The sequence below is a fragment of the Mesocricetus auratus genome, unplaced genomic scaffold (assembly GCF_017639785.1).
Source record: "Mesocricetus auratus isolate SY011 unplaced genomic scaffold, BCM_Maur_2.0 Super-Scaffold_100007, whole genome shotgun sequence".
NCBI classification, from domain to species: Eukaryota; Metazoa; Chordata; class Mammalia; order Rodentia; family Cricetidae; genus Mesocricetus; species Mesocricetus auratus.
In genome coordinates this window covers 5,672,871-5,693,579 of record NW_024429191.1, presented here as the reverse complement: position 1 = coordinate 5,693,579, position 20,709 = coordinate 5,672,871, and the positions used below count along the sequence as shown (strand labels likewise).

Below are 20,709 nucleotides of genomic sequence, written 5' to 3'. Positions count from 1 at the left end.
CCCTGTGATGTATGCTCTTGTATGAGTATGTGTGTGTGAAATCATCTAGGTCAACACATAGAGAGGACAGATTTTGACATTCAGATGTGTTTCCTAATCGCTTCTTCATATTTTTTAAAATCAAGCTCTCTGACTTGAGCTGGATATCCCTGCTTTGCCCTGATTGGCTGGTCAGAAAGCCACAGGGATCTCCCTGTCTCTCTTCACAGAACTGGGGTTACAGTTGCAAGTCAACATAGGCAGCTTTTATGCGCGTGTTCAAGAGCTCAACTCAGGTCTTCATGTTTGCAAAGCAAAGTATTTACATTACTCACTGAGTTATGTCCCTAACCCTAAACTCTTTCTAAAGATACTACACGATGGCTTACCAATAAAGTTGCAGGAACGTCTTCCTGAGTAAAGAAGCCATATTGCATGGAACCCTTTTCATGGGGAGATGGCTCAGTCAGCAAAGTCCTTCTCACACAAGCATGAGGACCTGAAATCTGATCCCCAGCTCCCACATATGTATCAGGAAACAGAAAAACAGGTCTGCACTCCTGATACTGGGGAACAGGGGCAAGAGGCTAGCAAGAGTTCACTGGACAACCAGTCAGTGAACTCTGTTGGTGAGCAACTCCTGTTTGGAAAAAAAAACATAATGGGGACAATAATTAAGGAGACCAGTTCTGACCTCCATGTGCACATGCACACACACACACTCTCTCTCTCTCTCTCTCTCTCTCTCACACACACACACACACACACACGCACACACCATGTACACACATAAGCATTATGCATAAGGAGGGGATACAAGGATAGCTCAAGATAAAATGCTCATGTAGGCATTTCAGGACCGAAACCCCAGGTCACTTGCTTTGTAAACCTCAACATTCACATAGAAGTGAAACACTCAGTTTCTGGATTGTTTCCCCCAGTGTTCCTATTTTGCATCATCACAAAATTGTGCTTGTGAAGGCTAGGCCTCAAATACCTTCTCTGTTTCTATAGCTCCAGCACCAATGGGATGTGTGACATCTGAGTCCCCGGAGGCTGCTGGGCTATCCATTCACCATGCAGTGGACCCTTGTTTTAGGTGACCCCCATTTCATGGTGCTGGTGCGCTGCTTTGTGGATAGGGAGTTCCACCTGGACCACAGGAAATTCCCCCTGGTGATTTTGAGTGGACTGGAGACTATCTAGACAGATGCAGAAGAGCAGCAGAAGAAGACTTCACTTCCCATGAGGAAATTCTTGCCTCTGAATGGTCTCTGAGTGCCTGGGTAATTTAGTATGTCTTCCTTTGAAGGCATTGCATATGAGTCCAACTCTAATCATATAGTCATGCTTTTTGAACACTAGTGTAGGTTGTATTTTCTTACTTTCTGCTGTTGTTTCAGTTGCCCAATTTTTTTCATCTCCCTTTCTCTCCCCTCCCCTCCCCTCCCTTTCCTTCCTTACTTCTTCCCTCCCCTCCTCTTCTTTCCCCTGCCCTTGCCCCATTTCCCTTTCTTTCTTGACAGAATCACAGATCCCCATATCCCAGTCTGTCCATGATTTACTATGTAGCTCACACTGACTGTAAACTTCTGATTCTCAGGCTTCCATCTCCCAAGTGCTTGGATTGTATTCATGCTCCAACACATCCTCTTTTATGCAGGGAACTAAACTCTGGGCTTTATGCAAGTTAGGTAAGCATTCTCTTAACTAAGCCATACCCCCAGCCCCTGGAGATGCTTTTTTAGTTAACTTCATATGTCCCAGGAAAGAATGGATGCTTAGAAAACTAACTACAATTTTATTTGTTGCACCTACGCTCTGCCCTAACTAACCATGGGCCTTTGTTATAGTTACTTACTTTCCCAAATCTCACTTTCCATGTTTGTACCATAGAGATGACAGAGCCATTGCCTGGCTGGATGCACCCCTCATCAGTACCAAATGGTCCCTGGTGCTCCTGCTGTTGCTCTTCAGCTTCCCTACCTTGAGTTCTGTGGCCTTTGAGTAGCAGTGATGGCACATGTGTGCTTTGATGGTTATTAGTCAAGAGCTTATATTTGCAGAGGATGGTAGAAAGGGGTGATTAAGTATAGGTTATTCAGTTTAAACTAATGAATTTTTTAACAGCCTGCCCATCTGTCAGAGAAGTGACAGGAAGCATTCCAACAGGACTGAGTTGAATTAAATTAGGAGATAAAAGTAATAATAGTGGCTTCCTTCCAAATGAGATGGCAGAATCTGTCTATGTCCCCTGGCCCCACTATTGATGCTTTATCCTGAGATGCTTACATCTGGGCCAGTAATCTCATATGTAGTCTCTCATCTAACATCACTTCTAAAGCCAATCCTTGTATAATGGCCTGAGAGATGCTTTTAATATTCAAATTATGGGCCATGAAAGATGCTCAGTGAGTAAAGGTGCTTGCCAGAGGACCTGAGTTCCATCCCATGACCTACATGGTGGAAAGGACCAACTCCACACTCATGTTTTCTCTCTGCCTCTATATATTTCTCTGTCACACATAGAGACTTTTCAAAAATGAAGCTGTTTTTTTTCATACGTTACTGTATATCTTTATCCTTTCCAGTATTGAGTGAAATCTCAGAAACACAATAGAGATGGACATTTGGTCCTGTAATTTCATATAACTGACCTGTTATCTCTGTCTCTGACTCCACTATCTCTTGAACTCTTTGTGTCCTAGGTTTCAAATACTCCAGTTTCCACTCTATCTTGTAAGCAAGTTATCTTTCTTCTGCTACAGATAATTCTGTCTCCATTACCTATAAGGTTCACCCTAGTGTCCTTTATATTTAGTCTCTAAGGGGAGACATTCCTTGACCCGAAAATAACTATCCCTCGGTCCCTCAGTGTCATTGTGTTAAGTGCATCTGTACTAGTATGACTTCTTGCTAAATTGCTCAGTGCCTCTCAGTGACATCCTTCTTTGTAAAGTGTTATCAACTATAAAATGCTTTCCACGTTCGATATCTCAGTTGAGGCTTATAGCACCTTGATTAGGGAGACACAGCCTGGAAGCCCTGGATTGTATAGATAAGTGGTTTTCAACCTGTAGGTTTCAACACCTTTGGGGGTCAAATGACCCTTTCATAGAGGTTTCCTACAACCATTGGAAAACAGATATTTACAATGCATAGCAGTAGCAGAACTACAGTTATGAAGTAGCAATGAAAATAATTTGATGGTTGGGTTCACCACAAAATGAGGGACTGTATTAAAGCCTCATGGCATTAGGAAGACTGAGAACCACTGGTAGAGATGAAGAGTCTAGAGCTCACCATAGTAACCTTCAATGAAAGAACTTGATCTGTGCTGGTTAATTTTAAATGTCAATTGGATACAACCTAGATTCAATGGGGAAGAGAATGTTAATGTGGGCATGTCTGTGGGGGATTGTCTTGATTGTTAATTGATAAAGAAAGAAACAGCCCTCTATGTGTAGTACCATTCCCTATACATGGACTCATGGACTTTATGGGATGTATGAGAGGAGAAAGCTTTGACTTCAAGCAAACAGGCAAGGATACATGTCCTTATTCTTTTTCTGTTCTTGATGGCAGATGTTATACTTCATGTTCCTGCCTTGACTCCCCTACAGTGATGGTCTGCAGCCTGAAATTCCAAGTCAAATAAACTGTTTCCTCAATCACCAGGTCTTGTTATTGTTTTTTTTTTGGTTTGGTTGGTTAGTCGGAGTATTTTGTGACAGCAGTAATAATGAAAATAGAACATAGTATGAATTGTAGATTTCTTATGACAATCCCAGGACTCTTTTAGCTTAAGTACTGTATCTTGCAGTTTCTCTATACCATGAACTACAAGCATTCTGTGTGTCTAGGTGTATATATTATTCATGAAGTATTTGAATATATTTTCACTGCATGCACACCATCTGCCACACTTTGTCCTGGAACATTCCAAGTCCTTACTTTTCTGCAAAAGGGGGTGTGTCACTTTTCTTGGGAAGTGACACCAACTGAGTTGGTAGCCATTATTAAAATGTATTGCCTCACAGTTCTGCTATATGAAGACTCATGTATCAAGGTGTCAGCATGGATAGGTTTCTCTGAAACCTACAGAAAAGTCCTTGCTGGGATCTTCGTGGCCTCTGGTAATTATTTAGCAGCAACATTCATTGTCTGGATGCTGTCTAATGTCTCTCTCCAACCTTCTGGGCCCCAGCAATCTCCCCATGACTTCACAGCTTCTTCTTTCTCTGTTTCTATATATGTTACTCCAGAAATATTCATCATATCAGATTGCAGCCCATCCTGATAACTTTATATAAGCTTGATAAGTTTAGCAAAGAACTTCTGTGTGAAGTTTCAGGGTGGAAGGGAAATGCTATGGCTCAGAGAGAGGCCACTGAGATGACATTACCCTTCAGAGGAGTTTTATTAGAGCTACAGATAGCAACCAGGAAGGGACCCTAGAGTGGGAGAGGACTAAATGATACAGCTCTCACAGATAACATGATGACAAGGACCCTGAATGGAGAGAGCCTTCCATTCCCTTTAGGTCCTAGAGTGTTATGAGAATTAAAACAATATGATGGAACCTAAAGGAAGAAACAAAAAGCAGACAGTTCCCTCCAGATCTGAGGAATAAAGCCAGGCTTCTCACTGTTACAGATTTCCAGTAGAAGGGGGAAGAAAGTTCCATAACATGACCTAGCCAATGCTAGAAATCCAGAGGCACTGATCAAAAAGTCAAATCTTAATTCAGTGTTGTTTGGGGTCTAGGTAGTGGCTGCTCAGCTGTAGATACAAAAGGCTGGAGAGAATTTAACTTTGTGGGGATCCACCAGGTTATGGTATTCTCTGTAGCCTGCTTCTGGGTATGTGTGTGGGGGGAGAGGGTGGGATGGTTTGGGTTAAGGAATTGGTAGCTGTAGTAGTGAGTCTCAACCTCCCTAATGCTGTGACCCTTAAGTACATTTCCTCATGCTGTGGTGACTACCAACCATAAAATTATTTTCATTGCTACGTCATAACTGTAAATTTGCTACTATTACGAATCATAATATAATATAAATATTTGATATGCATGATATCTGATATGTGACCCCCCCCAAAGGGGTCATGACTGTTGAGAACTGCTGAGCTAGAGACTGTTCTCACATGCAGTAGGTCAAATTCTAAAGTACCAGAGGCCAGGAATTTACCATGGTTTTCAGAGGAATGCAGTTCAGCCTACAAAGTAGCTCCTTACCCTGTTCAGTTTGCAAATGGAACCATAGACTCCACAGAATGGTCAAATTTCTCAGCTTGTGCTGGGCAATGCAAGTTCAAACACAAATCACGGCTTGCATGCTCATGCTTGGCCTGTAAACCAGACAAGCAGTTGTCTCTTTTCGAAGCTGAAGTTTAGTAACTAGTTGATCCCAGCACCTGTCGGCTTGATGAATATGGCTCCACACTCAGGCAGGCTAAGTTCCTCATTGCCTCACTCTAGCAAGTTGAGAAGAAAGTTCCTGGTGAGACTTCAAGGGAAGAGAAGCCATTTTTCATTTTAATTGGTGGGGAAAGTTCATTATGAAGGGCTCTTCCCTCAGAATAGTTCCCTGAAGTTGGATCTGGTGTCTGTGGTTCCCCCTCACCCTCTTCTCAGGAGCTCTTATGTGATGTGCGAGATGATCTATACTCCTTTCTCCAGCATGACCTTCTGCTGTTAACGACTATGTCTGTTCCATACAAATGATTTTGCTCTCCTTCCTAAGGACAATTAACTAAGAATCTGGTCATAAAATACTGATAATGACCGGTTTATCAGAGACGATTGTTGAATGGTAACTTCCTCCATAGCAATTAGGTAAAGTGTCTTTAATTGCTGAGAGCAACAGATACACTGTGGTTATTTCCCTCTTTATTCTTGGATACTTACAAATTTTTCTTGAAGTTGAATAAAATAACATCTTTTTCCCCCTTTCTCTTGAGGGGGAGGAAACAGACAAAGCATCCTTCCAGAAATACAATGATGACAGTTTTTGAGGGACATATTTCTAAAGCAAAGATCAGAGAAGTTCTGTCCAGAGACACTTTCCCTTAGGCAGGCAGGCAGCCGCAGTCCCTGTGGGTCCTGTTTGATATTATCCCTCAGGATCACACATATCTTTCACATTTACCTCTAAATCTTGGCCTTCCAAACTGACTTCTTTGAACTCAAGAAAGGAAAGGCTTTCACAGTGCTCTCTCCCCCTAGTGCTGGGTTGGTTGCCTTTTAACTCCAGGTAGGAATCTAGGCTGCACTTGATCTAAACTGTGAAAAGAAGAAGCAAGCAGCTAAGGCGCATGTAGTTTGGAAGATCTTTTTCAAGTCATGAGTGCCAGGGATTTTACTGGTAATTTCAACCAGACAATGAATTGAATCACAGTTTGCACAGACCTGCAATTGACATGAATTCCACCAAGCATAAACATACTTTCTATAATATTGTGACTAGAAAACAAACTCTTAGTGAATTATCAAAAAACCCATAGATTGGTGTATTACTCAGCTCCAACTAGAGAAATTTCTTTGTACTGTGACTGGAGATTAGCATAGAAAGCTACAACTGTTCAGGATACAGAGATTAAGAGACTTCAGAATACCTAGGCAAGTATGGGATATCTATACCACATGCCCTCTTCCCAAAGCTCAGGGATCATTGTAGAGGAAAGGACATGAAGATATAAAAATCAGAGGTGGTAGATGACTACAGTGAAAGACCATTTCCACAACAGTAGAGAACTTGCACTCATGAAGTCACAGTGGTTATGACTTCATGTACATGACCTACACACAAAACGCCAAGCCAGAAGAAGTCTAAGCATGGAGAGGGCAGGTGTTCATCAAGTCTCTCCGAGCTGCAGAGTTTCTGGCAATTGTTAGCTGCTGGGAGAAGGAGAATTGGTATTTTTAAAGGGTGTTGCTTTAGGTAGGTTGACTATGCTCCAATGAATGGCCTTATGACATGAGTATTTGGTGGATTAAAATTGGATTTGGTGGGTTAAAAAAGATGACACAAAGTTAGATAGGTAGGAAAGAGGAATGTGGACCTAGGAGGATGTGGGTTGAGGGAATGAATGTGGCCAAAATGCATTGTATAAAACTCTCAAAATATTAATAACATGTATTTAAAAGTCATGTTTTCTTATTATAAATAAACAATATAATCATGCAACTATAAAAAAATATCGTGACTAGAGTTAACTCTCAACATGATGTGGTTAGAGTTTCTTGAGAACAGACAGATTGCCCAGATCAAATTGGTCTGTGGACAATTGGTCCTGGGGATTGGACTCAGGTTATCAGGCTTAGAGGCAAGTGCCTTTAACTGCTTGTATATCTTGTAGCCCATGCTTGTATCTTTTCATGTCATTTGGTGATTATCAAACAGGCTATGGTGTCTGAGGTTATTCTGAATCATTTTCACAAGTTAGGAAACCATGTGGTACCTATGAGAGCAGAGGTGACATTTCCAAAGATTGTCACCATATCACACCAACAGGGCAAGTTGTGTGCTATCTTCAAACTTGCAAGTATTTGTAGGGCTCAGGGAATCACAATGAGAACAGAAAGAGAATGTCTTGGGTTACAGGGGCATATCAGGATCTGTGGTAATTAGGAGCTCTTTGGTGCCCACTGGAAAATGTTTACATCTGTTAATAAATTAGCTCAAGGGGAAAATCAAATCATTATTTGGGGAGATCTCAGGGGTACTGCTAAGTTCCTAGCAGGTCATGTAAGCTCTAACAGGTCATGAAAGAAGATGTGAAAATATGAGACCATTTGGGAGGAAGAAGAGAACTGGCAGAATTGGAAGATGACAAAAGAAATTGGGACTGGATAAGTATGATAAAAATATGTATGTGCATGAAAGAAAGAAAGAGAGAGAGAGAGAGAGAGAGAGAGAGAGAGAGAGAGAATTGGTCATAGAAAACCCCATTATATATAATGAATTATACAAAAGGAATAAAGTATATATGAAAATTCCAGGATGAAACTTTGTATAACAATTTTTAAAAACGTATTTTTAAAAGGGATTCTTAAAAGTTATAATTCTCTTGTAGATAATAGCAAAAATCTCAGGAAATAGAGATTGGCTAATTGGTGTTATGTGCTTAATTTTGAGCCAATCTCTAGACAGAATGACTGGGGCTTTTGGATTAACTGGTCTTGAGTATCATTGTCCATAAAGTAAGACAAGCTGGAGATATATAATTTCATATAAGCTTTACAGGTAAGTGTAAGATAAAAGATCTTCCTTGTTAGATCACAAATGCATATAGACCCCAGGCATCATGAGTGTCATTTCTCAGGCCCCCACTCACAAATTTTTGACGTGAGGGTTTCTAATGGACCTGAGTGCATCAAATAGGCTAGGATGGCTGGCTGGGGAGTTCCAGAGATCCACCTGTCTCCACTAACCAGCACTGGGACCCCATGGGTTCTGGATAGTTAATGCAGTTCTATGTTTACAAGGCAAACATTTTACCAATTAACCTAGCATCCCAGCATATAAGGATATATACATTTTCTAAATTAAATTCAAGCACATACAGTCATGTACAGTATATATCAGATGTAATATATCTAGATGTATATTATATAGCATGTTTTTAAACATGCTCTCTTGTGTGGTACAGATATATAATAAAATACTTGGTATAGTATGGATTACATATAATCGCACACTCTTTCTTGAGTCATTTTTCTAATTAGAAATAACAAATTATATTTAAAGAAAAAAAACAATGCCCAGGCATAGTCCCTCCTGGCTGTTATCTGAGCATGTGGGAAGTGAGGCAGGAGCTTGCAGTGAGTTCTGTGCCAGCTTGGACTGTAGAGTAAGACACTGTCTCTAAAGGAATAAATAGCATTACCCTCTCCACAGTCCTGCAGGGGTTGGCATTTAATGCTATTTATTTTGACAAATAGGTGGCAGTGACTTTGAGTCCCAGGCAGAATTTCTGAGTGCATAACTCCAGAAATGTCCCCAGGTAACAGAATGTGCCCATGGGTCATGGAAGTCAGTTCTGCTAAATACGGAGGACTTTTATCCGTCTGAATGAATATTTCTGTGGCTCCTCTCACTGGGTGGAATTGAGATGTGAGCAGGCAGGGTTGGGTTATCACTATAAATCAATAGTTTTCACAAAGCTGTAGATTTCAAGATGACAGCATGCTTTGGTTGAAAATGAGGATGGTGAAGTGCAGCCTGGGCAGTGAGTACAGGGGTAAGGGTGGGCCTCAAGAGAGAAATCAGAAACTCTGTCTCTGGTGGATTAAAGAACTTGGACTCACTTTGAGGAACACAAAGTAGTGGATAATAACCAAAAGGGGAAAAGTAGAGGCAATTGATTTGGTAGTCATTTTTATTTCACTGTGACAAAATACTCAAGACAATCATCTGAGAATAGGAAAGATTTCTTTTGGCATGTAGTCTCAAGGTCTCAGCCCATGGTAGCTCTATTGCCTCTGGTATTTAGTGGGCAAGAACATTGTGATGGATAACTCTGCCATGAAGAGTGATTTCATGGAAGACAGGAAGAAGAGAGGTAGGGGAGAGAAGGAGCAAAAGAGAGAGGGAAAAAGAGAAGGAAGGGAAGGAAGAAAACTCAGAGAACCCAAAATACTATTTTCAACCAAATACACCTCTATTTTTATAAGGTATTCAGTGTCAAGTGTTGTCTTATAGATATGCCCACCCTGTAACCCACAGGCTTCATTTGACCCAGAGAGGCTGAACTCTTAGCCCATTACAAAAACCACTTATTTAACACGAGACAATTTTGTAACTTGGCTGTGAGGCTCTTGAGTGTGAACTTTGTGGATGACAGTATGGCTCAGGAAGGACTCATTTTATCATCAGTCAGTAACAGGGTACAGAACTCTAGCCCCTCCCTTCCCTCTGGTTCATACTATGGAATTTTATAGTGAGGAATGCAGACCATGGTTCCCCTTTCTTGCTGGCTGGAAAACAGGAAAAGCCTTTGTGACTAATTGAAGATGGCCAAGATAATTCCCAAAGTAGCAAACCTTGTAAACCATTCCTTTCAGGTGATGGAAGACTGAAACATTAGGAGACACCAGTGTAGGACATTGAAGGAAACAAAGAACACAGAGTCCCTGAAGTGTGAGCCACCTTCTTACATTTACTATATATAATCCTGTTAGGGAGAATAACAGTAGCGATTTTTTTAAATCGTCACTTATTAGTTTTGGAAACTAAGTCAGGGGCTAGGAAGATATCTCACTTGGATAAAATCTTTAGAAAACATGAGGGCCTGAGTTCAAGTCCAGAATTCATGGAAAGCTAGATGTATGAGATAGTACACACTTGTAATCCCAACACTGACGAGGTTGAAACAGGAGGACCCCTGGATCTAGCTGGTTGCAAATGTCATTGAGTCTGTGAATTTGAGGTAAAGATGAGAAAAACTGACTCAGAGTGAAGCTGGGTGGTACTTGTGTTAGTTCTTGTGGAACAGTAGCTAGGAAGGGCCTCTGCCATCCAAGTCAGGTCCATTGAGAAGGACTCTTAGAGCCCATGGATGAAGGCAGTGTCTACCTCAGGGCATCACACAGCCACTGCTCTAGCACATTGCTGACAAAGGACCGCCACACCATGGTGTTCCATATTAAAAATGACTGTTTAAATTCACATTCAGGACATTCCAGAGCCCTAGAGAGATTCCACAGACTACAGTTTCCTGGTTGTGGTGTTGAGAAGGTGAGAAAGACTTTTACCTTCTCCATATATTATCATCATTCTTGTTCTCTGTGTGTGTGCCTGGCATTGGTGGTACATGCCTTTAATCACGGCACTCGGGAGGCAGAGGCAGACAGATCTCTGGGAGTTTGAGGCCAGCCTGGTTTGCAGAGCAGTTCCAGGACAGCCTCTAAAACAATACAGAGAAACCCTGTCTCAAAAAACCAAAAAAAAAAAAAAGAGATGCATATGTATATGCGTGTACATGTGCGCACGTGGAGGCAGAGGACACCCTCAGCTGTCATTCCTTAGAGCCAATCTACCTTGAGATTTTGTGACAGGGTCTCTCACTGACCCAATACTTTCAAAATAGGCTAGTTTTTTAAGGCTAATAACCTGGCTAGCAGATTCTGTTTGTCTCTTCTCTATCAGTGATGGGATTACAAGTGTGTGCCATTTTACCCATGCTTTTTATGTGGCTTCTGAAATTCAACTCAGGTACTCATGTCATTCAGCAAACACCTTACTGACCGAACCAACTCCCAGCCTTGTCATAAGTAATTATTTAGAAAATTTGGAATCCTTACTTTGAGAATGATCTGCTCGTTTCTTATAAGCCAATCATCTGAGATCCAAATATATAACTGCTTTATCTGATCCCCTTTCACCCCATCATAGACACTGAGTGTGAACCATAGGTAGAAATTCTGGTGGAGGCAGGCTTGGCTTACATCATAAGTAAACGTGTCTTTAAGTACATAGAAGAACTGTAGCTCTTCACGAAGCTACACCATTGTAAGTGTATGTGTATGTGAAGGGGGATGGAGGAGGTGAGGGAGAGAAAGGAGAAAGAGAGAGACAGAGAGAGACACACACACACACACAGAGACACACACAAACACACACACACACACAGAGAGAGAAAGAGAGAGAGAGAGAGAGAGAGAGAGAGAGAGAGAGAGAGAGAGAGAGAGAGAGAGAGAGAGAGACCTATCTCATGGAGCCTAAATGTATGCAGGAGTCTGTAGAGGACAGAACAGAGACCCCTGAGTGGAGCTGGAGTGACAGGTAGTTGTAATCCTCCATGTCAGTGCTGGGAACCCATCCTTGGTCCTCTGAAAGTGCAGTAAACCACTGACCAGTTTCTCCAGCCTTCATTTTCTCACTTTAAAAGGCACATGTCTAGCACAGTGCCTGGTTATTAAGATCCGTGTTAAATGCTGGCTTCGCTGGGCTTTGGGGTCATAGATATTCAGAATATAAGACTCTATTAATCCAAGCATTACTAGATGAAAGAGGCTCCTTATTAAAGGCAGCCCCCCTTTTTTTTCCGTGGGCCCTTGGTAATGTTATTCTTACTTTGAGGCAGTAGAGCACTTTGAGACTGTAGAAATTTCCCATGGTCTTTGGAATTGTAATTTAAATCTTTTATCCCTCCAAAACTCAGGGCATTTAATTTATTGGGATTCTTAAAAGGCCAGTAATAAGCCCTGTCTTTGTTTAAACATGGGCGGCATTGACTTGGCACAGGAGGATCCAGGGTCTTATCAAGACCCTCTATCTGATTTTTCTGGATTCTGCCTGTGTCCAAAAAGTCATCCTTGTCAGCCAGAGGGAGGTTTTATTAGCTAAAGGTTCATTTGCTCTTCAAGTGACAGTATCTCTTCAGAATTACCAGATGTTGTTCCCACTCTGCCTGCTCACCTTTTATCCTCACGGTGGCAAATGTTGAATGTGCTGAATAAATACCTGGCCCTGTCCTCAATCATCTTAAATAAAAAGTGATAAAATGAAAACATATGTCTTCTGAGGTCTCGTTTGTCCCCAGGATGTCCAGAGCACATTAAGACTTGCGAACAATGGAAGGGAAATCTGCCATTCACCTTGTGTGCTGTTGTGAAGGCGCTTGTCATTTCTCAGATTCCATTTTAGATTAATGTACAGCAAGAGATAGGGTGGCATGTCCTGGAATGATGGCATGGTACCAGGGTTCTATTGTTTTGTTACAATGGCATAATCTAGACAGTTAAATACATGATCTACCATGGAAATTTGCATAGAGGATAACAAATGGCAGAAAGTAAGACTGGGTTTCCTTGGATACGAAGGGGCTTATAGCAATGTACATGTCTGGGCTGGAGAGATAGCTGGTTAGGTGGTCAAGAGTACCAGCTGCACTTACAAAGGGTCCAAGTTCTGTTCCCAGCAAACAACTCTCTGAAACTCCTGCTTGAGGAGAACTGAAGTCCTCTTTTGCCTCCAGGGGCATTTCACTCACATCACATCACACACACACACACACACACACACACACACACACACACTTGGATTAAGTACTTAAAATAGACTGCATGCTCTATTAATATTTGACCCTTTATACATGTTTGCTATGACTTGTGTGTCAGCTACTTTTCTCTTTACTATGAAATAATACCTATCAAAGAGCAACTTAAGGGAGTTAGGGCTATTTTGGCCCCAGCATGAGAGGATATTCCATTGTGAAGGAAAATGCACGGGGAAAATACGGGGGACTTTGTGGATGAAGAAGCATGCAGCTGACATTTCTCATTTTCTCACTTCTAAACAGGGCAGAAGGCAGAGGCTGGCCTTGAAGTGGGCCTGACCTTCCATGACCCACTTCCCCCAGCAAAGCTCTGCCTCCTGAGAGCTCTGCAACCATCCTGATTAGTGCCACCAGTGGGTGACCATGTGTTCCAGTGTGGGAGTCTGAGAGGGGCATTTCAGACTCAATCCCTAATAGTTCCTGACAGTATTCTCAGACAGAGGGGAAGGGTGCAATTCACTTCAGTGGATCATTCACAGTGCTGAGATTTCTGTCTTCCATTGTTGAGCCATGCATTAAATATTTATAATGGAAAAGAAGCAAGGAAGAGCAATCTGTCAAAACAGACAACGGAGAATCACCATGCCCTTCTTTTGTGGTGACGTGTGACATGCGTGAATTAAGATTTAAAAGAGAGGTAAAGCTGAATCTGGCTTTCACAGTGGGGGGAAGACACTTAGGAAAGCTTCGCTAATGATTGTTAATAATTACATCCAAATCATATTACATCAAGTGATCCAGGCTCGGGCAGGAAGATTCCACAGCCACAGCCTCCGCTCCTCCACTGTAGTACATTGTCATCCATCTTAGAGCTGTAGTCCTTACTCACAGTCTCCAGGAAGTGGAATTATTAAAAGTTGGTGGCTGTCTGTTGTTCAGAAATGTGGAAAGAAATGAAGTGCGTCTGTGGGTGTTGGCAGAGTCCATCTGAAATAATGGCTGAACATTGCTGATTAATTCCCGCTCTTGCTCTGGGGAGATGGAAAGGGAGAGCGCATTCCTTTTCCTGAAGTAACCTCACTTCCAACTGCAGCCTCAGCATTGGCTAAGGATTTTTCTTCTTCACCATCAATTCATTTGTCTGAATCACCTCAGACAGTTCCATTTCAGGGCCTTGTTTTATTTGATGGGGCAGGACAAACGTAGGCTAACATATTGTCTGTTTTAATGGTGCAGATTCTTGGTGTTAGTGTGTCCAGTACTTCACAATATCTCCTGGGCTGTGTGTTGCTCACTGCATGCCTGAATTGGCTTAATTAAATCCTTTCCTGCAGCAACTTCATTTGGTTTACTGGATGCATTATTGTCACTGCACAATACATTCCTAGCAACATTGTGATTGATATATAATATATGTATGTAAATATGTAAATATATGTATATATTATAATGATATTATACACTCCAAGCCAGCACTTTATAAGACTTTCACAGTGAACTACCTTCTGCCAAATGGTACTGGAGGTAGAAGCAGAAGAACGTGTAGATGTGTTAGGTCAGTGATGGGTGGATGGCTTTATGTGGCCCCACCTCTCATTGCCCCAGGCTAAGAGAGAAAGCTTTGCATGAATGGAGAGTAAGGGAAGGGGCTCACAGAGTCAAACAGTGTGGTTGACATCCCACTGAGTTAATCCCAACATCATCTCCCTTTGCAGGAAGAGAAGGGGAGTGTACTTGAACTGTGTAGTTTCTAAGGAAGTACAGTTTCCTGCTGAGGAAATGGGAAGGCTTCTATTTTTCACCCTGAGTCACCTGCCATCTCAGAAGAACAATGGGGAATGAGGTGTCTCATTCTGAACTTTGTCATGACCTTCAGGAATTTTGCCTGCAAATCTCCATGTGGGGCTTTGGCTTTTGTCCTGGGGATGTGGCAGCTGTCATGTCAATGTCTAGATAAATTGTACTTTATAACTCTCGGTAGCTAATTAAGCCAAACACCACAAAGTCATGCTCATTCTCTGCTCTACCCCTTCTTTCTATCAGGTGAAGAACAAATTTCAATTAAGATGATTAACATGAATTTACCCCTCAGTGTGGGCTTCAAGCTCAGGAACTCTAGCTGGTTATCCATTTTGACTATTTTATTTAAACTGTTTCCAACCTGTTCATTTCCTGGAGTGGGGGCATTAGAAATATTCTACTTCTCTATGTTACTGGCCGCTTCTGCCACAGCAGAACAATTCCAGATCAGAATCCTCCCCTACAATGCTCATTCTTATACCATCTCAGCTCAGGAATGCTCAGGAGATACTTTTACAGAATCCCCATCCTCCTGCTTCCCATATCCCTAGGATGGATAAGAATCTAATAGTAGGTGGCTTTAGAGACACCTGCCTCTGCCTCTTTCATTATCACGTACCTGTGTGTGTGTGTGTGTGTGTGTATCTGTACTAATGTCTTGATGCTTGTGAGTCTGTCTATATTCATCTATCTATTATTTGTCTATCTGACAACTGTTTTGTTTGAAGCATTCTTCTTGAATCCATTAGAGGAAACTAATGAACAAACAATAACAAAACAGAGGAAGCTCATGGAATTTAACAGCTCACAAAAGAGAAGGCAGACATGCGTGATGTATAAGCTGGTCTTGGTGGGATGTGAGCTTTGTTGTGGATCAACTAAAAATGGAGAAGACAGGTGGGCAGGGTGGAAAAGTCCACTTCATTCAGCTTGAATGGGGTTTGGGAAAAGTCTCCATTCAATGCCATATTCAGCATAGTCTAGGAGATGAAGGAATGGACTGTGTGGCTGTGTATAGAAAAGAGCATTCCAAGTAGAAATAATGCAAACAAAGGATAGAAGGCTTGAGGAACATCCTGTGTTCAAGATACTCTGCAAGAGGACTGGAAAGACCAGTGTGGCTAGTTATAAGGAATGAATTTTGGGACCAAGGGAGTTGAGGTGAAGAGCTGACATTGCCAGGACTCACAGTTAATTGTGGCCACGGCTTTGTTTTTGAGTCAAACATGGACTTGATGTGCATCTTGAACTGATGACTGGGCTTCATCATGGAGAACAGAGTGCAAGGACACTTGTTGTAGCCACATACTTGAACAATGGACTGCTTGAGCCTGTCTGTCCATTCACCACGGGCTGTAAAAAGGCTGGAGAATATCTTTTCCATTCCTCACTGACCTCCCAGAATCTAGCCTGGTATTTTCATGTCACTGTTGCCTAAATAGTAAATGTTTACATAAAATGCACAAATGACCTTAGGGTGCATTACACTGATCCTCACTGGTATTCATCCCTCCAGACATGCACTGAACACAGTGTGGTACACTGTTCACAACCCCAGGTATGTGCTGAACACAGCCAGTGTGGTGCACTGCAGGCTCAGCATCTCCTTGTTCTTGTAAAGAGCTCTTCATAAAATCCTCTCATTGAATGTCTATTCAGTTATTGATCTGTTTGCTCTGGACTGTTGATTCAAATCAGTCTTGTTTACATGTGTGATCAGTAAACTTTTGGTATTTCTAACCAAAAGAAATTCGTTGATAATTCAGAAGCATTCCTTTTAAAATTTTTATTTTCATCTGATTTGTGTTCATATATGCAGGTACCTTCGGAGGGTAGAAGAGAACATCAAGTCCCCTAAAGCTTGGGTTACAAGTAGTTTCGAGCCCTGATGTGGTTTCTGGAAAGTGAACTTGAATCTTCTGCAAGAGCAGCAAGTGTTCTTAACTACTGGGCCATCTGTGCAGCCCAACTTCTTCCTTAATGTGTGTGTGTGTGTGTGTGTGTGTGTGTGTGTGTGTGTGTGTGTGTGTTTTATGTCCAAGAAGATGGTCTTGCTAAGATAATGATGCATGAGGGGACATGGGCTATCCGTGAAAGAACATATACTCAGTATATGATCTGTGTGTTCTGAATTAGTATGCTTGCCATCCAAGATACATATTCACCTGGTGGGGTGGTTCTGTAAGCATTTGGTAAAACTGTTACAGTCTAGTAAGTAAATAACATGTTTTTCAAAATTAGGATGTGTACCAAGCATGTGTCTACCAAATGGGCTGTAACAGTTTAAAGACTCATTCCCTGATCTTCTCTCTGTCAAACTGACTTAGAGGATGTGTTTCAGTGCTGTTTTTAGTGTAAACATAGAGTGAAGAAAAAGATGTGTGTTTTTTTAGACAGGAAAGAAGTTGTCATGTAGAACATGTAGGGAAAAGGGACCAGTCAAAGAAACACACCCTGAGCAGAGCCAAAGAAACACACTTTGGCCCTGCAACCAGAACCAAAGAAATGTACCCTGACCCTAAAACCAGTGCCAAAGGAACACACTTTGTCCCTGGAATCAGAGTCAGTGAAAGAAATGTACCCTGGCCCTAAAATTGGAGCCAAAAGGCTAAAAAGGACCAGAGAAAGAAACACACTTTGGCCCTGAAACCAGAGCCAAATCTGACCCTAATCCTGTGTAAAAAAGTAACCAATCCCGGAGCAGAGCTCTAGCCAGTCTGAGCTCAGCACTGAAATCGGACCAATCCCTACCCTGGAAAAACTTCCCCAACCCCAGGAACCCCTATATAAACCCTGTGTATGTTCAGCTTGGCTGGTCCAGCTGTCTTCCAATAAACACCTTTGGATGAGCTTCGGGTGAAGATCTTCTTTTGCGGCTGCGACAGAGCAAAGGCGACCCTGGGCAGAGCAGAGCAGAGCGAGCAGAGGCAACCCTGGGCAGAGCAGAGCAGAGCAGAGCGAGCAGCGCTGTAACACTTGCCCGGGAAACCTTCCTTGGCAGAGCGGAGTTGTTACACTCTGCTCCCGCCCGGCTCCCTGCTCTCCGCTCGGCTCTCCAGGAGCAGAGCTGAACTGTAGCAACTTCGCCCGAGAAACCTCCTGCGGAGCAAAACTGCTACACTAGGCGAACATCCCCAGCTGGAAGACCCTGTCCTGCCGGAGCGGAGCTGACACACCGGAGAAGCCTTTCTCTGAGGCAAGGCTGTAAGCTGCCAAGCTTACTGCAACCTGTGGTGATCCTTGGCTCCCGAGCTCCAGGATACCTTTCTACCTGAGCTGTGTAACACTCAGTATCCTTGGCTCCCGAGCTCCAGGATACCTTTCCACCTGAGCTGTGTAACACTGGGTATTCTGTGACTCCCGAGTGCCAGAATACCTGACCCACTCCTGTTCCATCCTGTCCTGACCCATCCCGACGAAACGCTTACAGAACAGACCAATTTTAAAAAGGGAATTCAATCCAGTGGTGGGAGGTACTGTTGCTTGTCTTTGCTCTCCTTTCTCTCCCTGTCTGCTTCTTCCTACATTTCCTTTTCCTGTTTCTCCTCCTCCTTCTCCTGCTCCTCTGTTCCTCTGTGCTCCCTCCTCCATCTCCCTTATATCCTCCTCCCTTCCTCCCTTCCTTCACTGCTTCCTCTTTTTCTTTTGCACATTCCAGAAAGTTCTTTTTTTAATGATACCAGTGTGTGTGTATAAGTAATGCAATATAGCTTTTTAACGTTATTCATGCATCAATTTCTGAGTCTGTTATTGGGTTAGTCTCCTTCACACTGATCTTGCCATCCTGGAGGAGTCCAGAGGTTGGATTCTGTTAGAGGAGTTAATCACAGTATCATTAGCACTTCAGTTAATTGAGTATGCATTACTTCAACCTACGTATCTCTCAGAGAAATAACCATACTTTCATCAGCTATTTCAATATGCCATATAAGGATGAACTTTCCAGAAATGACTGTGAGGTTATCTCCAGGCTGTGAGGTCTGGTGTTTTCTTAATTTTTGAAGGTGATACTGAGCTGTCACTCAGCTGTTATTGGTCATTGGTTACTGTAGAAGACTGGGTGGATACAAGAATAGTCATTAAGAGCTTGTGCTCCTATAATGAAATGACCATGTCATAGCTGTGTCCTGAAGTTAAGCAAATAAGTTAACTGTCTTAAGACTCAGCTGATGTGGACTGGGAAGATGGCTTAGTCAGTGAAACGTTTGCCATGCAAACACAAGGACCTGAGTTCCATCCCCAGAACCCACATAGGAAAGCTAGGCATGGTAGTGTGTGCTTGCAATTCCAATGCTGTAGACGTAGACATAGCTAATGCAATCAGTAAGCTCTAGATCCCAGTAAGTAAAACTGGATTAAAAGAAAGATGGGTAGTACCTGAGGAACATTATCCAAAGTTGACCTCTGGCATCCACACACCTGGGAGCACAGGTATGCAGATATACCACAGGTGCACAGAAACACACACAAGTTCCAGCACACACACATACTTCAAGCACCTTTTTGGTAAAATAGAAAGACCATTCATTGTTTCCACTTGAGAAGGTTCTCTTGAGTGAGATGCTGCCCAGAAATCATTCACTAATTATCAGAGCTCATATTGAATGTTTATTGAATATAATCAACTACTGTCTATGATAGTGGAAACCCCTGCTATACTTACTTACTCGAAGTAGAAAGGTTAGCATAGTCTAGGCCCTAAGCTTTCTTATTAAAAAAAAAAGAGGAAAAGCACTAGAAAGGTAGTTCAATTGATGGAGTTCTTCTCTAGCCGCATGAGGCCCTGGACTTAAAATCAAGCACCACATAAACTTAGAATGGTGATTCATGCCAATAATCACAACGCTCAGGGGGTCAGAGGCAGATGGCCTGGAATTTCAAGGTCTTTTCAGACTAAATAGCAAGTTCAAAGTCAGGATGGGATACAAGAGACTGCCTCTAAATAAGTAAATGGAAGGACCAGGCAGCAAACATTTATGCCGAATGCCTCTTTAATGTGACTGTAGTTGTGATAGCTTGTGGCCACTATGCGGACTCTGATCAATGCTTTTAAGTGGGCCCATGAAAAAGCAGCTTAGACTGTGGATGCCTTCCTTTGAACCTCAGTTGATGAGACTCTTAAAGTTCCTCAAGGTTCCTAATGTTCACAAGTTCTTTACTTTTTTCTTCCTAGTTGAGTAAATTAGCACATGTGCACTCTTTGGAAATGACTATAGGTCTTGTTGATATCCTTGAGCAGTTGAGATATTTTTTATCAGCTGAGAACCATAGAGGGAGACCCCTTCACCTCACCTGGGAGTGATGCACCTTCAGTGAGGTTCAACTGTCCCCGTGTGTGTGAGTGTGTGTGAGTGAGTGTGTGTGTGTGTATGTGTCTGTGTGTGTGTGTGTGTATGTGTGTGTTCATGTGTATACATTTACATGTGACTGCTAACCCTTGGGACTTGGAAGAAAGAGGATCAGGAGTTCAAGACTACGTTAGGCTACACAGTGAATTTGAAGCCAGCTTAGGCTACAAGAGACCCTTTCTCAAAATAGGGTCTCTTGTTTAAAGGTGTTAGCTACACTTAAATGCTTTGTGTTGTTTTAGGAATCTGTCTGCTGTCTTCCTGTATTTGCTGAAGCTGCATCATGAAGTTTCTATAAATACCTCCTCTTAAAGAGTGAGTTATGATAGAATGATGGAATGCTGACTATGCACATAGTCCTATGCAGTGCTAGATAGCATCTTACTCTGATGTTGGGCTGTACCCTGCATGCCATGTATGTATATAAGAGATTTCAAAAGGAATGGCCAATGGAGTATTAGCATCGGGTGAAAAATTTAGTTATTTCTTTTACCATAAAGGGACTCAGAGCAACATGCAAAGCTATAATGCCATTATGATCCTCTTACTCCCTTTTCTGTGTAATAAAATAAATAACACT

At 42.2% G+C, this 20,709-nt stretch overlaps 1 protein-coding gene and 1 long non-coding RNA gene across 4 annotated transcripts in view; both read left to right on the top strand.

Moving 5' to 3' along the window:
• The window catches only part of Rbfox1 (RNA binding fox-1 homolog 1), a 2,068,553-nt gene that overhangs the window by 1,075,574 nt on the left and 972,270 nt on the right, over positions 1 to 20,709 (top strand). The gene's annotated exons all lie outside the window — the stretch shown is intronic.
• Positions 18,134 to 20,709, top strand: part of LOC110342992 — a 62,897-nt gene continuing 60,321 nt past the window's right edge. Inside the window, exon 1 of the long non-coding RNA XR_005878008.1 lies at positions 18,134 to 18,254. This is a non-coding gene — a long non-coding RNA (uncharacterized LOC110342992). The remainder of the gene's footprint in view (positions 18,255 to 20,709) is intronic.